This window comes from Larus michahellis, chromosome 1 (genome assembly GCF_964199755.1).
Source record: "Larus michahellis chromosome 1, bLarMic1.1, whole genome shotgun sequence".
NCBI lineage: Eukaryota > Metazoa > Chordata > Aves > Charadriiformes > Laridae > Larus > Larus michahellis.
Window position 1 is genome coordinate 4,426,447 of NC_133896.1, and position 17,780 is coordinate 4,444,226.

Sequence of the window (17,780 nt, forward strand, 5' to 3'; positions counted from 1 at the left end):
CAGCTGTTTGTCAGCTGCAGATCAGGATAATTTCCCAGAATTTTTGGAAATAAATGCGTCCTGCAAATTTCTCCCATTGTCCACTGCTTCTGAGAGGTTTTTGAGACAAAGTCCACCTATTCACCGGCAGCTGCCAGGAGTTTAGCTCAATAACAAATCTTGCCGCCGGAGCTCTGCCCATGTCAGTACAAGCCTCAATCGTTGCAGTTCTCCTGTAGCGGGTCATGCAGCCAGGAAATGCCAGGGCTTGCTGCTTTGGCTGGCGTGAGACTATAGCTCTCTGCCAACCTGACAGAATAGAGGTGAATTTCCTGTTTTTTTTTCAATTCCATCTCTCCTGCGGAGAAATTTCTGGGCATTTTGTTAGCTAGACCATGCCAGAGGGTCTTGGTCATGGGAAATTGCAGTGATCCCTTTGCAGGGGACAGGGCAGAAGGACGCACGTGGTGCCTCTGGGTTTCTGGGGGAAGGCGGGACATCAGTAGAAGACATAGGACAACGATCAATATCAGCTTGGATGGTCAGAAACAATGTTTTTCAGATAACGGAAGGAACACGCTTCCTCTGGTCCCAGCACATCACACAGCAGCCATTGCCCAGGGTCGTGTAAGCCACGGGACAGGCACAGCCGTGGACGCATCTTGAGAACATCTCCATGGGGAGTCACCAGGAAGATTATTCCCATGCACCGTTCCCATGCTGTTGGGTTAAATACTTAACAGAAACCTTATAACGACGGAAACATTAATTCTGTCAGGCTGTGAAATAAATAATTGTGGTTTGGGGTTTTATACCTCCAGATCTTTCTCTTGATGGTTAGCGTCAGAGCCGTGCTGCTAGTGTTTGTTCAGCTCGTTATTAGGTGCAAAGAACGAAGCGGAGCCATGCAGCTCTGGGGTCAGGGGCTCGATGGTTATTTGTTGGGCTGAAGGTGGTGATGCCATGGGTAGGGAGAGCTGGAAGACAGCCCAGGCACTTTTAGCCCAAGGTGATGAATTTGCATCAGAGACACCGAAACTGGTCCTTTCTAGTGGCACTTTCAAATGTGTGGCCAACGTAGAGAGAATTGTGAGAGCAGCTAAGCATGGAAGGGAAGGAATATCACCAGCAAAGGGGGTGTGAGAGCAGGTTCATGGTACATAAAACAACATTACAATGAAATTGGTTTGTCTGTCTGGTCTTAAATGCTGATTTGGAAACAGGAGATAAAATGTTATGGATCTTTAGCTCAACAGCTAAAAATTACTGCCAGCAGTAGTAATTTGGGTGAGGAAGGAGAGACATCTAGGCAAAATTACTCACACAGGGGGACAGAGAAGAGAAAAAAAAATGACTGGAAGAAAAAAATAGTGTTGTAATTTTGTTTCTGAGAAGTGGAGGTCCCTGTAACTCTGGAGGGTATTATTGTCCACTGGAGCAGCAGCAGGACCGATTACAGGCACAAAAAAGGATGCAATATTGTGATGGCTCCAGCGGTGACTGCAAAGCGAAGAACAAGAAGTGCTAATGAATGCCTTGTTTTTAAAAGGAACTTCTTTTCTCCCCATTAGTGAGAACTTCCTGCAGCAAAAACAAGTGCAGCTGCTTTTTTTTTTTTTTTTTTTTTTTTTTTTGCAGAAAGAGGCGTCTGAGCCCTTTCGCTCTTTGAGGATGCGCAGGTCAAAAACTGGCTCTGCGGTACCATACTGTACCAACAACTACCGACAAACTCCTGTAGGAGGGGCACATCGCAAGGGCTGTGTCACCCGGGCTGACAGACCCAAGCCACCAGCCAAACCAAACCCTTGGGGTCTCTTGGTCCCCATGCTGAGTACCCCATGGGGCCTGGGACAGCAGCCAGGACTGCGGTTGGAAAGTCTCTTGCTCTTCTGGTTGCTACCAGAGAAGATTTAAGGACAGAAATGTCAGTCAGAGAACGCCCTTGCTTTCTACTCCAACGTAAGAGCCCTCTTGGTCCACCTCAGTTTGGGAAGGGTTGTCCGCAGGTAACAGAAGGTTGGTCCTGTTGGTCCACCTCAATTCGGGAAGGGTTGTCCGCAGGTAACAGGAAGGACAAAGGCCTACTAAACAGGTAGCTCCATGCCTCACTAAGTTCAGGAGAGGCCACATGTGTGCGATTGAACTGCCTATATGCAGGTGTCTTGTGCCATTTTAGATGCGTCTGGTCTCCTTCTGCCAGTAGAGAAGGGCATGAGCTTCCATACAAGCTGTGTTGTATGTGCTGGGCTTGTGTGGAATTCTCAGCTGTCCTGAGGCAACTCAGGGAACTCCAGACACCTGCGTGTGGTCAGCTGTGCCATTACATTTTTGCCAGCTGAATCACATCCACTGACCAGATCTTCTCTGGTCATCGTGGGAACTCAGACACTTGGCTGACATGGAGACACCTACATATAGACACACAGCAGGTTTTAATCCCAGCTGAGTCCCAACCTTAATGCCTTTATTCATGAAGAAAGGTGTTTTCTTTCAGACATCCAACCTCCTCGTTGCTGCACCTTCATCTGCTTTGCTCCAGTACAGACATTCTCCTTTCCCATTCTTTGTCTTCTCCTTGAAGTCCATCTACCGTGTGGATGATGGTGACGTCTGTAGAAGCCAACTCACAAAATAAAACCATCCTCCTGGTTCCCACAGTATCTCAGTGACTGTGATCCTTCCTCTGGCACCACTCTGAAAGGTGGGGACACTGCCCAAAGAAGTCCCCCTTGGGGCAGGTAGAAGAGCATGGATCTCTCATGCTAGCATTATAACATGGCTCTCAGACACCACGTATGAAGTCCATGGATTTTGACTAGGCAGGGGAAAATCAGTGCACCAAGCAAAAAGAACCCAAAACCCAATCAAGCCCCAGTAAAGGAGATGTTTCTGTTGCCTTTGACACCATAAATGGTTAAATGCAACATGATTGAGGCATGTTCTGCTGAACCCAGAAGAAAAGAACATCTTCAACCCCCAATCTGACATGAGGTCTGACCCCACACCTGCCCTTGACCCTATTTAAAACAGCCAAAATCTGTAAAACAGGCAGTTAGAGAGAGAATTACCTGCAAATATGCCAGACCACTGGTTATTATCCAACACTAGCTCTCCCAGTCCCTCTCACACTCAGCTGCTGGGCAACATTTGTTCCCATCAACAGTAACCCTCCAGCTCATGGAGATTCTTCTGCATTTATATTCTACAGCCAGAAGAACGATGAACCGACACCACATCATCTTCACCTGCTTTACTCCCACCCGTGCTCACCCCATGCAGCTTTCTCCATGCTCTGTGGAGCAGATGTTTCAAGAGCTGCATGGGAAGAGATCAGAACAAGGAATGTATGCCCAGATTTTTTTCCGAAGTGCCTGGAAACCTTCACCAGCAGGAGAGCAGAGGTGGAGGCAGGAAGGGAAGGGGAGGAAGATGAACTGGAGAAGAAACAAACAAGCTTGAAACCCAAGGCCTAGGAAGAACAAATTGGTTCTTATGGTTCCTACCAAATCTTGACATGCTGCACAGTAGAAATAAATGCCATATAATGCCATGACAACAGATGCCTCCTGGATCTCAGATGGATTCATGTCTCCCTATATCTGGAGCTCTCAGTAAAGTTCAAAACAGCTTACAATTGGTCTTAAAAGCCAAGTAGACCAAGTGCTTCACTGTATACTGGCCACATCGCTGGCCACTTACTCCTACCAGGGTTATGGACCCTGGCTCGGGCCAGAGGAGTTGATATGGACAGCTTTTTGGTCATGTTAATGTGCCCTCTGCACCCACAGACTGTGCCCTGGGGCTTGTTCTCTGTTTTTACATTGCCTGTGGAGCTGGTCCCCTGTGCATTACCCCAGGAATGATGAACCCTCTGAAGACTGAGGAGTTGGACCAGATATTCTCCAGAGTTCCCTTCCAACCTCAACCATTCTGTGAGTCTGAGACACGGGTTCACTAGCTGTACCCTTGAGTTCCTGCATCGACTCCTTTGGGTTTGCCACTCCTCTGCTCATCTTGTTTGGTTGATTGTTTTCTTTTTTTTTTAACAAGGTTTCTGGGCTCCCCGTAGCAGCAGAACTAAATGTCCTGCCTTCACATGTTCAGCTCCACTGTTTTGTTTCGTTGCTGGGACCCCAGCTTGCAGCAGCAGCTCTGAATTGAAGTGTGAGCACACTTTAATCCAAGCAATGAAATGTAAATGAGGTTCATTTTGCAGAGAGCTGTAAGAACTAGCTGCAGGAATGCTTTTTTTTTTTGTCCTCTACTCTTTGTCTGGGTCTTGTTCTCCTGTTATCCAGGGCTGAGCAGGAGGATCTTGCAAGGGTAAGGAGACGTGAAAATTCAGCCAGAACTGTGCTGATAGACCTAGTGCTAGATGGCTTCACTTGGACAAGTCTGCTCAGACATACTTTTTACATGGGGAAAAAGGAAGAAAAATTAGTCCAATGGGTCATTTTTTAGGTGAAGAGCTGCAGTTCATGCTCTTTCATGCACAGTGCTCGTTTGTGTTGGTAGCTGCAGTTAAGGTCCTTTGGATTTAAACACATACCTTATAGCCTGGCAGAAGCCTGTAGACACTCATTCCCATGGATGGTTATGGACAACCAGACCCAGACCCTGCCCAGCCCCAGGCCCCCCAGGCATCCCTTGGTACCTCCAGAGACCACCGTAGGGACCGGAAGGATGCAGTGATGAGAATGCTGCCGCCTGCCTGGGACAAACCTCAAGGGCAGGCATCCACCCAGCCCTTCTTCTCTGCCAGGTCCTCCTTAAAAGAAGCAAAAGGTATTTCTGGCCAGAGAGGTGTTTGGAGGGGAGGTATCTCTTTGGGGTTTGTCAGTGGACCTAGCTGATGTTGCATGGGTTTGCCCATCACCGACACTGCTGCAGGACAAAGCTGCTACCAGGGAATGATGGACAACAACGCTTGGCATGCCGGGTGTGCTGCAGGGCTAATACATGCCTACCAGTTCATCTTCCATCTCCAGGAAATAAGGCTTTTTATCTGTTCCCCCCAGATCTCCCCACGGTGCCCGCAAGGGTTCATCCGCCCCACACCCTGATAAAATTGACCACTGCTTCTTCCTCCCTGCAATGGTAACCCCTCAAAGGGTCAGAATTGCACTGAGGTTCCTCCCAAGAGGGATTATGGATGTGGAGCAGCCTGGCAAAGATCTCACCCTACACCAGGCAGGGCTCTGACTAGTAGGAGGTGGTCGGGTGCGATGCCCGGGAGCTGCTCGTTCAGTGGCAGCACTGGGCAGATCAGAACAGCTTATGGAGGGACCGTGCTACTCCCATCCCCTGACTGCATGGGGGCACCTGTTTAAAAGGAGAATTTGCTGTTCTTTCACACCCAGGGGTAAAAAATGGTCGTGTGACCTTCTCGGCTTCTGCTTTTCACTTTCTCATCATAAGCGTCTGTGCTGACAACCCCACATGCTCCCCGTCAGCAAGTTTCCCATGCATGACTAAAGCTCTTTCTAGCTCAGAGAACAGGGGAGGGAAAACTTCCCTCTGCTTCCCATCCATGGCCAATATTTGCTCTTGGGAGTTGCGTTGGCCATTGAACAAGAGTTAAGTGTTCAGAGTCCTAATCCTTCTACTTCAGGGACAGACATGTTTGACAAATACTACCTATCAAAAGTCACCCTCTCCTCATGTGCACAAGCCAGCCTGCCAAGCAAGCCCAGCTATCCCAGACCTTTGTCACAGCCTGGAGCGACCAGCTGCATGCATGTGGGATGTTAGTCATGTCTTTGTGTTTTGCATGGAAACATATCCCTCTTTTCACAGTGCAAAAAGCCTCCCAAAATTCCCTTGGGTGCTGAGTTGGTGTCCTGTCAGTCAGTCAGAGACCCTGTTGTGGTCCTGTAATATCTGGAGATGGTCAACTTCGTAGTCTACTTTGGGAATGACTGGGGTAAGAGAGATTTTTTTGAATTCCAACCCCCTTCTCCACCCTGGACAGGCCGTGTTTGCAGGGGCTCCCACTGTGAAAAGGCACTTGAGGCTGCTGGTGGAGCTTTGAGCACAATTTCTAGGCACGTCTGCAGAAAATGAATGGCTCCAAGGCCATGCCCTGACCTCCTCCACCCTGGGCAAGATGTGGGCTGTGTGGAGAGGAGTGTCCTTTCCTCAAAAAGATGTGCACGGGCAGTGTCTCTCTCTTGGAAAGAAGAAGAGAGAATAAGCCCTACTTCCCCTTTATTCCAGGAGTCAGAAACGAGTCCATTTCTTCCTCCCCCACCCCATAAGTGGGGGATCAGCAGCCTGAATCCCCATGCCTGGGGCAGCTGGGAAAATCCTCCCAGCAGCAGCGGATTAGCCCCAGTCACACGAGTAACTCTGTGCCACTCCCTGTGAAGGAGGTGACTGACACCCCCTGCCCAGCAAGTGATCTGCAACCGTATGTTTCCAACACCTCTGAGTGAGAAACCACCTAACACAGATGCAGTAATTTCCCTTTCACACGCTCCAGCCCCTGCAGAGCTTCGTGGGTTCCCTCCCTTCTGCTCCTCCGTGAGGCTTTGGTCTTCAAATCTCAGCATCTTCTGAACCTCAGCTCCATCATGCATGTGCTCACCGGTGCCCCATGGAGCTTTAATCAATCACCATGGAATGGGGACACCCAGGACCGGAGGTGTCCAACAAGCGCTGCTGTCCAGGAACTGCCACTTTGTGCAACCTCTCTGGGTTTGAAGGCCAAATATTATCAGGAATGCACAGGTCTGGTTGCGCTCAAATGCTGCACAGTGTGTCCTACAACATGATGTTACCCATTACTCAAGTGGAGTCAGGGATAATTCAGGGAATATAGGGATTGTGTGCCATCTTGCCTGGACACCCGAGCTGTGAGCTTGCCTTCATTTTAGTCCACCCTTTCACCTTTGCCATTGTTCAATACTTTCAAGTGTAGGATGGGAGAGAAGTGTCAGTATCTCCTGAACCATCCCATCCTGTGCGCTGGAGGAAAGCTTTCTCTCCCAGTGGCCCAGTCTTTGGGACTCTGCTTTCATTCACAGCATCCACCCTTGTCTCCTCCTCCAAAACCTCCTTCCTGAAGGTCTTTGCTGTGGTTTTTGCATCACTAATGTTGCTGCTTTGTTTCCTCAAAACGTTGACAAAGTGCAACTACCTCCCAGTCTTCTTCCTCAATAGTTGTCCCCAAAACACAGCTGCCCTTCTTCCCCGTTCATGCCCTCCCTGAACTTTTGTCCTTTGCCTTTCTCATTGCCCTCTTTCATTTAAATTAATTTAAGTTGAAACAAGCACTCAGGAAGGGGTTAGAACTTATGCTGTGCCGTTAAAAGACTCTTGATTTTTTGGGACTGGGCTCACTCCAGGAAAGCTGGAGCCCAAATCTGCTTATGCTGTCCCACCACAAAGAGAACAACCATGGTCTGCTAGTCCCATAGACCTTCCGCCTCTGTAGGAGTTAATGCTGAAACTGAAAGGAGAATGGTGTGAATGAATTCTGCAGGTCTATCAAGGTAGCTGTTTCAGATTCACGAACTGCTCATAAATTGGATATTCTCTGAAGTGCTGCTTTACTCCCACAAGGTCTATGTTGAAGGGGGTCATTTCTGGCAGGACAGGCAGTTGGATGCAAAAGGAATAATATCTGGGCTGCTGATACTGGGACAAGTCAAACCCCTAAACACATCCCTGAAAGTCAGATGGGAGATATGTCTGGAGGCCAAAGATGACCCACAGTGCCCATGACCTTGTCTCTGCCCAGTGAGCAGTGGGGCTCAGAGAAATGGCCTATGTTGGATGTCCCATTTGGGGGAAAGCCAAAAATCACTTCTATTGCAGTAGAGATTCTGTTCAGAGAGAAGAACCTTCATTTCCCTTCCATCTGACAGTACAAAGCTGTGCCTGGTAGGAAGCAGGCGGTCTAGTGCTTAGAAAATTGCTGTTGACACAAGAAAGATGGGAGACCAGACAGGACCACAAGTACCAGGAGATCAGATATTATGCAGCTAATGATGTTTTTGAACCTTCTGAAACTGTAGATGATATATATGATTAAGTCAGTGATCTGCCTATCGTGTATACGATATACTGCATGAATACTACATGAATAGATAGTATATAAAAGGATATCTCTCTATATTGTCTGCTATATATATATTTCTGATATAAAAATACATTTATATTAATAGTATTTTTAATATAGGAGTAAACGTATGGTGAGGTTAAAGATAGTGAAACTGAAGCCAAGGTTGTAGGGATCTGGGGCAGGGACTGAGGAAGGGAGGAGGGCAGCACCATGAGGTCCAGGGGAGTCAGGAGGGGAAGAGAAGCAGAATAGTGAGATTCAAAGGGAAGAAGAGAAGGCTGGATGGGGACCAAGGGGGAATTTAAAGACAGGTGAAGGTCTGTGTCTCATGGTGTTCCTGTGGCTCCCAGACGTTCTGCAGAGTCTCAGCCTCAGCTGAAGAGGAAGATGCACGCTGTCTTCTGTGCTCTTCTCTAGTGCCACTGTGGGCACATCACTGGGGTATGCTGAGCTGGGCTCAGGTGCAGATGGCACAAGCATCCAGATTACCACATCCTAGGGCCTAAAGTCCCCCAGGTACCTCCTGCCTTGTGATGATACCTGCTATGAGTTTGGTAATCGGCTTGTGGATTGTGGCTCCATTTGCCAGGTGTGTTTTGACTGTAAGCATTGCCCCTTCCACCCAGAGCTACTGAATGATGTGGTTTGACTGTTGACAGCTGCCTAAAAATGGCCATCCCCCTTTCACCGGGTCCTGTTTATTTTCCTCTCGCCCTTTGCAACAAGAGGAACCCACTGGAGGCCTCTGGGCTATAATGATAGTTTTCCCAGAAACTCTCTAGCTGAGACCTCCAGCTACCTCCAGTTACAGGTGCATCTTTTTTAGGTGGCCCAGTCAAATTTTGATGAGACTTGAAAAGCTGATTGGAAAGGAGAACTTTAGCAAGAGGGGCTCACCCGCAAATGGGGTGTCTTCCTCACCCACCGTGGTGAGGAAGCATATCAGACGTTTAATCAGGCAGTTACCAGATACCAGAAGCATATCAGATACCAGAAGCATATCAGATGTTGTTTAATCAGGCAGTTGTGGAGTCTTTCATGCCTTCAGGGCATGTTTTCACTAGATACTAATTTTCAGGGTGACTGGGCAAGATTCAGTTTTATGGCTTACTGATGGGAGGAAAAAGTCTCCAAAAACCTGAGTAATTTGATCTCAGGTACACAGTAAATCAACAGCAAACTCAAGAACAATTATAAGGCTGGAGATAGAGACATGAAGCTGACCTCAAAGGTCCCATGCCTTTCCCAACCAAATCCCATCAGTAATTATGCTTGTGGTTTTCTTGAAGGACATCCCATAATGGAGACCCCCACTACCTCCCCAGAGAGCATATTCCAGTCCCTGAAAAGTTAGAGAAAGCTTCCTGATGCCTAATCTAAACTGCACTGAGACTTGCTTAGTTTAATCCATGGTTGACTCATCCAGCATGGGCAAGAAGAGCAGAAACCATGTGTGTACCTGAAGGCTGCTCCCCAGCCCCTCAAATTCTTCTTCTAAAAAGTTGAAAAGTTTTCAGTTGTTCATCACAAGTCGCTTTTTTTCAGAATAGAGATCTCTCACTCCTGGGTTCCTCCTGGGTGACTCATTTTATTGACATGAGGTACCCAAAACTCGATCTGCCACTCTAGATGGGGCCTCACTGGTGTTGGTGTTTGGGATGGCATTTGAATCTTTAAGGAAGCTCATGCCAAAATGTCATTTCTTGATGCCATTGTGTACTGTGCCATGGTGGACTATAGAATTCACCATCATCACAGCCAGCATCACATCACCACCAGAAACCAACAGCTTTAGGCACTGCAACTTTCAGATTAGTGCTGATATCTACAATATCGGTCTTGTGCTCTACCCTCCAACGGCTGCCCAGGCTGCTCTGACCTCACAGTACCTCTGTCTCTATCCGATCTGTTCCCCTTCTCAGATCTTTGTTGACTCAAATTGTGGGTTGGGGATAGCAGTGCAGGATGAAGTGGAACAATTACTTGATATGTCTTGAAGGCTCTTCTACCATGCATATGAATGTCAAGGTATTGGGATTTTTTCCCCCCAGAATATTTCTCTAATTTGTTTTGATCACTTTGAATAATAGTCCCACTCCTCCATGCCCTTGGACTCCTTTCCTCCTTGGAACAGTCCGTGAATTTAATAAGAATATGGTCTCCTCCATCAGCTGAGCTACCAATGAAGACGTTGAAGAGGACCTTGGACAGTCTGTGGAAATCTGTGCCTCTGTTCTTCCACTCTGCTGTGGACCATTAAAGGCAGGTCCCTGGGACCGCTCTCCAGTGCTTCCCACGTGTATCCACAGGTATCCCAACGCATTGCATCAGCCTCCGGTCTCTCAAATACTGCCACGGGAGACATGATCCAAAGTCTTTGTAAAGAGAAGCTATCTGAAATCATCTGCCTCTGTTACTAGGTCACAAGAGGAAATCAGACCAGGTTGAGAAAACCTGCTCTTGACAACCCCCTCTCTCCTGTTACTTTGCAGGTGCTTGCAGAAAGTTGGTCTCAGCAGTCACTCTGGAATGAAATGAAATTCATCATCCCGGTCTATAGGTTCCAGGATCTATCTTTTCCTCCCAATCCTTTTTTTTTAAAGATAAGCATGATGTCTCCCCTTTCTTAATCTGAAAGTATCTTCTCACCCTGCTCAAGTTCCCCAAGACAACTTCTCGTGGCTATTTTTTAAGTATCTCAGAAGAGTCCCTGAGACCCAGGCAAGCTGAAGGTATCTGCTGCTTCTGGGTATTTTCAGCTTTGTAGGTATCACACAAATAACCTACTCTTTGCACGGATCAAAGTTCCTCCTGGTCATGTTATGATGGTCAGAGCGCGTAAAAAGGGATTTTCCATTGCCCCAGATCACTTTTGGGTTGTATTTTGGCCTTTCTGATTTAGTCCCAGCACGCTCAATACAAGGAGGCTCATCTTTTTGAAGCTGACCTAGTTTCTGTTTTCTCTGTGCCACCTCCTGACACTGAGGTCAATGAAGAGCTCGAGATTTACTGCACCTACAATGAAGCTTCTTTCCGTCACTTTAGCGAACCTTGTACTTGAGATCTCATTATCTTTTATTTTAAATTGAGAAACAAGTCAAGCACAAAGGCACACTTGTGTTCAGCTACAAGCATTTGCAAATCTAAATTTCAAAACTCTTCCAAAACCAGGCACTTTTAAAGAATAAAAATAACGGATAGTCATAAAATCATTCACTGAGGGAAAGAGCAGACTTTGGGACCTAAAATAAAGAGTGAATTCATGTGTTATTTCTCCTGTTGCCTGTCTCGTAAAAAAAACCTTTTCAATCATGAAACTGTGGAGCTGGCCTCAATTGCAGCTTGTAGTACGGGAAGGCTGACCACCTCCTCTTTGAAGTGCTGAGCCACTGAAGGTTAAACCAACCTGTCAGCAATTTCAATAATAAACGCGCTTAGGATTTACAATATGAAAAAAATGAAATAAATCCATCAGCAAGGGCAGCCAGTGCAGTTGAGCAATGCAGGTAGGCAGGCATTGCCCAGGCATGCGGCAGAGTCTACAATAAGTTTTTTGTGTGTAGATGGCACAGGCAGCTGCCAGGAATGGTGTACTCTGAATGGAACCTGTCTGGAGGCTGGTGATGAACTAAACGTCCTTTCCGTGTCCATCTGCAGTCCCGTTTGGGACACTCGCGAGCTCCCAAGTGGTTTATGTTGGTCGTGTCAAGGTAGATTTAGGAGGGGATTTAGGAGTTTGCAAGAGTGCTTTGGGTAGTCCCTGTCAAAGCTGAGGTTGGAGCTCCGGAAATCCTGGCTCCTGTTCCTGCAGCCGGCGGGGTGTTTTTCATAGCAGCAGAGACAAGTCAAAGGAGGACCAGGTCTGACATTTCTCATAAAGAATTTCCCCTGTGTTTGCAAGTTAAGTGAACCCCGTCCTGTTTTGCCAACGAAACCAGGTTGCAGTTCAGCTCTTGCTGACTTGGGTAAGCTGGGTTCACAGATAAAGAGCGTTTCTGCTTTGGGGGAAGGATCCAAAACGTCTGGTTTGCTGCGCTCGTGTCGGTCCGCAGCCGAAACCAAGGTGCTGCGGTCTCAGTAACTGCTGTGTTAAAGCATTGCACCACTTCCTACGTGCAATAGCTGAACGCTATCTAGCACACAAACCCCTTTCCTGTATCGGGGCTGTTGACACCGAGCAGGGCAGCTTTGCTTCTCCTAAAAAAAAACAGAACAGAAGACCGAAAAATGTCCCAGCTCTGCTTTCCCCTTTTGCAAAGCAGGGCAGAGGGATGGTGTCTCCTGGAGAAAGCCCCTTCCCCAGTGAGACGTCCAGGCACCACACAGAGCTGGTTTCCTTCTCCCCTGTGACATCTTCAGAGTATCCTGGATGGAATGGAGTGAGATGCACGTATTAAATGTAGTTGGGTTTGGTTTTTTTTGGAAAGCAACACCTGGTTGCCTTGCATTTGGTTGCTGATCTCTGAGAGCCTGACAGCTTTCGGGCTAGGAAGGTGGGACTTTCAGGATGGGTTTTGTTCAAACAGCGTAGTCAGGAAATGCAAAAGTCCAGAGTTTTTTTAATACCTTGTGTCTGTGTGTGTTTTGCCCTTGAATTTCACTGGGCAGAAGGTAGATAAAGAAATTCTCCGTTCTGGCTTTTTTTCTTTTTTTTTAATCAAGAATGTTATCATTACTGTTTTTTATCAATAATTTATCAATAATTTTAACTAACCTTATTGCAATTAATTGCAATTAATTGCAATAATAACACTAAAAAATATTAATTGCAATGTTTGTAACTTGCACTGAAATTCATCTTCTACTAGAAAGTCAGTCCGTGACTGGCCGAGTAACCAATAAAGCTGTGAGGTTTTACCTGCCATTAGTAAATGTTATCTACTTATCTTCGGGGACAGATTGTTCCTGCAGACCAATTTGTTTGGATGACTGAGGATAAACAACATTCAGCCTTTTAAAGGCTACCGGGATGAGCTGCCTGAATGGATGCTAAATGAAAATAATTTGCAGCACGAAGGAGTAGTTTGAGAGTAAATAATATCTTTAAGGCTGTTCCTCTATTTCCTCTTCTGAACGTTTGAGTGATTTCCAAGGGCAAAAAGAAAAGTTCAGTATACAGCATGACACGCGGAGAAAGAATCTCGGATGAGCAGACGACTTCGTGTTATAAGCACTGACAAATAACACCCAAATAGCTGGAGGGCACCTGTGATCTTTAGGAGAGATGAACTCTGTAATGGAATAACCTGGCTGAGCAGTTGCCCTAGGTTACAATAAAGAGGGGTGTTACCTGGTTTAATCCTGCAGAACTATCTTTTGAAAGGTTTATATTAATTAAATGCGTGGATTTTAATGGCAAGTTTGTGTTACTAACCCCAACGTGCTTTCCAAATAAAGCATCCGTCAGTGCCCGCGGGGAATATCCAGGAGTAAGTGTGAGAGTCGTACAAAAAGAGAGGCACGTTCTCAGCGCTGTGTTTCCTGTAGCACGCCTCCCAGGATACCGCCTTGGGGCTGGTGGTAACAGCTTTGCATTTATCAGAAACTTTTCTTGCCACCGAAAAAAAATGAAAAGTATCAGCCAATGCATTTTGTGCTGATTTCTGTGATTTAGGTCTGCAGCTGACTTGAAAACAAGAACCAGGACATAGAAACCAAGCTCTAAACCTGGTGTTTTCTACCTTACCCGCATTGACCTGTATTTCAGTCTTATTTTGAATAACTCTGCAGATCTTTTTCGTAATCCCCACGGTTTTATGAAGACTTGCCTTTTGATGTTTGAGGTTGGACATGAATCCATGCTGACTCCTTTTCCCCCACCTTCTTTGGGTGGTGTAGCGACCTCTGTAACCATAGGAAGGTGTGTTTTTTTTAACGGAGACTTATAGTTTTTGCAGATATGGGAGTTAAGGGAGGAAAAAAAAGAGATATAGGTGGCAAATTCCAAGTCAATCTCCTCATTCATTGCTCCCATGGGGTCAGCATCCACATGCTGAGCATGAGAGACACAGTTTTGGCTTCTGCTGAAGCCAAAACACCTCACATCTGGTGAAGCCCAGGCAAGAACAAAAAGTTCATCATGGAAAGACTGCGGTTGGAAGGGAGCTGTGAAGAGTCCAGCCTTTTGCTTGCAGCAGATCTAACATCGACGCTAGATCAGGCTGCTCAAGGTTGATTCCATCCTGAGTTTTACTGTGTCTCCAAGTGTTGACATTGGACAGTTTGAGCAAGCCCACCACTTTGCATCCAGTATCTCCACCGTGAGATTGTTGTGCTTCTGGGTTAGGGTCCCCACTCCCAAATGCCACTGGTGGCATTTGGTCTTGTTTCGCCCAGGCACCAGAACTGTTGATTCTGACTTTTTCTACCACGGCAACCTAGAGATCCAGTGGGATCAACCAGGTGCAGTCCAACCCCAAATATTAAACATGCGGAAACACCTAAAAAAAACTCCAAAGATTTATTGCTAATGGGATCTGCCTCTTATCAGCCAGTCTGGATTTCAAATGTATCTCCTATAAAACAGTTTTGCTGGGCTGGTTTCCTCGCTGGTGTCAGCAGATACTTCTACTTTTGCTTTTCAAGAGCAAAACAGCCTCTGGTTAGACCCGTATGGTGGACTGCAGGTCAACTGCCGTTGCAGCTTGCCTAGACACAAGGCTGCTGCTGCCCAACGTTTCTCTAACCTCATCAGCTACCTTCTCTGCCCCAGCAAATATCCCCAGCTGAGAGATGGATCCTGGCAGCCGGTCCTTGCTGTCAATTTTGTGTTCTAGGGAAGAGCCTTCATCTTCAGAAAGGCATCAAAGAGCCAGCTGAGGTGAGGTCTGAGCTGGCTGCGTGCAGGTTTCTGCATTTCCCTGCTGGGTTCCTGTCTGCTTCTGTTTGAGGAAAATCTTTCTTCATCCCTGAAGAATTTGCCCATTGTTATGGCTCATCCTGCTTGAGTTAGACCTGCAGACCCGCCAGCCTTCCATGTTCCCATTCCTCTCTCTTCTACTTGGAAAGATGGGTGCTGACCATATAAAACACTTTCAAAACCATGTCGGTGCAGAAACCCACAAAACAAAGGAAATGCTGAGTTTAGCTTACCACAGTTCGTGACTCACTGTATCTTGTTGACATACTCCTGGAAATACCCATTTCAAATTTCCCCACTTGCTTATTATGGACACAGGTATATTTTTATAGTAAACTTTTCCTCTGCGTTCTTATAGTGAAAGCAAGCACTGAATTCTGCATCCCCAATGTTGAAACTCAGGATTTTCTCATGCATCTTCTCTTGGCAATGGCCATGTTCCACGAAGTGGGATCTCCAGCAGAAAACTAAGCCACAAAGGAAGCATCACTGGTCCTCTTGGGTTGTGCTTGGCCCTCTGAGGTCATCCATTTGGGCAGAAAGGGAAGCCTAACAGGGTAAGGCTGCATCATGAGGGGAAGAGTCAGCCTAGACTGGGCATAAGCTGACTCCTGACTTGCTTCATTACATCCATGAGCTGGCTTTTGGGGTACGAGGAGGTCTGACTCAGAGTGAGTCACCTGCACAAACAGCTTTTGACTTCACTTCTCAAGCACCCCAAATTTGCATCTAGCCCATAGCTAGTTTAGCATGAGCTCATCCTCATGCTAGGTGATTTCTGATGCTAACAGCAATTTTGGGCTTGAGTAACATGCAGAGCATTACTCTGAACCCAGGCAACCCTGCCAAGAAGTAAGAAAAAAATGTCTGGTCCTCACCCTCTGTTGGCTTCTCCAGCCACATCAAACGACTGGATCTAAGAACACAAAGACTGAGTTGCATGCAGTGCATCCTTCATCCTGTTCCTTGATTATTTTTCTGTTTTTCTCCCAAGAGAGCATCCTGACACATCAGAAAGGTGCTGGTGAATGCAGCAGAACCTCCCAGAAGGTTACAAAACTCCCCTGAAATTCCTGCTGGATTGACATGCCAAGGTGACGAGCATGAACAAGGAGGGGTTGTTTGCATCAGAGGTCTGTCCATAAGGAAAGGGATTTGGAAAAGGATAACTTCTGTTAACCCCAAGCAACGCTACAGGCTTGGGGAAGAGTGGCTGGAAAGCTGCCTGGCAGAAAAGGACCTGGGGGTGCTGGTGGTCGGCCAGCTTGACATGAGCCAGCAGTGTGCTCAGGTGGCCAAGAAGGCCAACAGCATTCTGGCTTGTATCAGGAATAGTGTGGCCAGCAGGAGCAGGGAAGTGACTGTGCCCCTGTACTCGGCGCTGGTGAGGCCTCACCTCGAGTGCTGTGTTCAGTTCTGGGCCCCTCTGTACAGGAGGGACATTGAGGTGCTGGAGCGTGTCCAGAGGAGAGCTACCAGGCTGGTGAGGGGTCTGGAGACCAGGTCACATGAGGAGAGGCTGAGGGAGCTGGGCATGTTTAGCTTGGAGAAGAGGAGGCTGAGGGGAGACCTCATTGCCCTCTACAGCTACCTGAAAGGAGGGTGTAGAGAGGTGGGTGTTGGCCTCTTCTCCCAGGTGAATAATGACAGGACCAGAGGAAATGGTCTGAAGTTGCGGCAGGGGAGGTTTAGATTAGATATTAGGAAGAATGACTTTACTGAAAGAGTGGTCAGGCACTGGAACAGCCTGCCCAGGGAGGTGGTTGAGTCTCCATCCCTAGAGGTGTTTAAGAAACGTGTAGATGTGGCACTTCAGGGCATGCTTTGGTGGCAGAGATTGTAGGTTAGTTGGTTGGACTTGGTGATCTTAAGGGTCCTTTCCAACCATGGAGACTCTGTGATTCTGTGATTCTGTATTTTTATGTTATGCTTCAGCTAAGTAAGTATTATAAAAATGGAATCATGTATATAGGGATGTGAACATAAAGTGGGACTCATCTCGTGTCATTTTAGAGGTGTAAATCGGAGCTTGTCACCCTGGGAACCCTTGTAGTCATCAGAGAGAAATAAGCATTTTTATAGCGTAATTCACTTCATCTGCCTGGTGTGAACTGTGCCCTGGAAACGTGTATTCATTTTTCATTGACTCTAGAGGGGATGCTGAGGGTTAGCTCTTCAACAGGGACCATCCTTCTTAGCCATCAACAGAGCTCCAGAAGCAAATCTGGTAGTGATTTGCTGGGGGGGGGGTGTTTGTCTGTGTTAGTTTGGCTTCATCAAGGGCCGTTTTCTTGTGAATACAGCTTAATTAGGAAATGTTCTTGGCCAGGATTTGAGTCCTGGCTACGTTCTTCACCCACGCATCGTGATGCAGCACCGAGCTTCTGCATCTGAGCACCGTCTCTCTATTCCCACTCGTCCTCAACTCTTCTGGCTGCAAATTTTAAGTAGCAGGTAGTAGCGAGCAGAATTTGTTGATTTTAGATTTAGTCACAATCTTTAACGTGAAATGCACTTGGAAAGCATACACTTCTTATGCCTCAGGCAAGCAATAGAGGGTCTCACACTGACCATACGCACTTAAGATAAGTGCTTGGCTTGTGCTCCTTGTCTGTGGTAAGAAAAAACTCCATCCTGCTGTTGAGAACAGCAGGCTGTTTGCTTATGCTCTCTTAAACACAAATCCTAACTTAAACTTTAGATTGTTGAATGAACTCCTAAAATCAACCTCCTAATGGCATTTTAGCGCCTAATACCCAGTGGTTTTATCACCTTCCCAAACGCTAAGTGTTACATCTGAATCCTTTTATCACAAATACGTTCAGGAATGAATGAGCGTGAGCACTGAGTAAGATTTATGAACGAAGGATCTGTTTA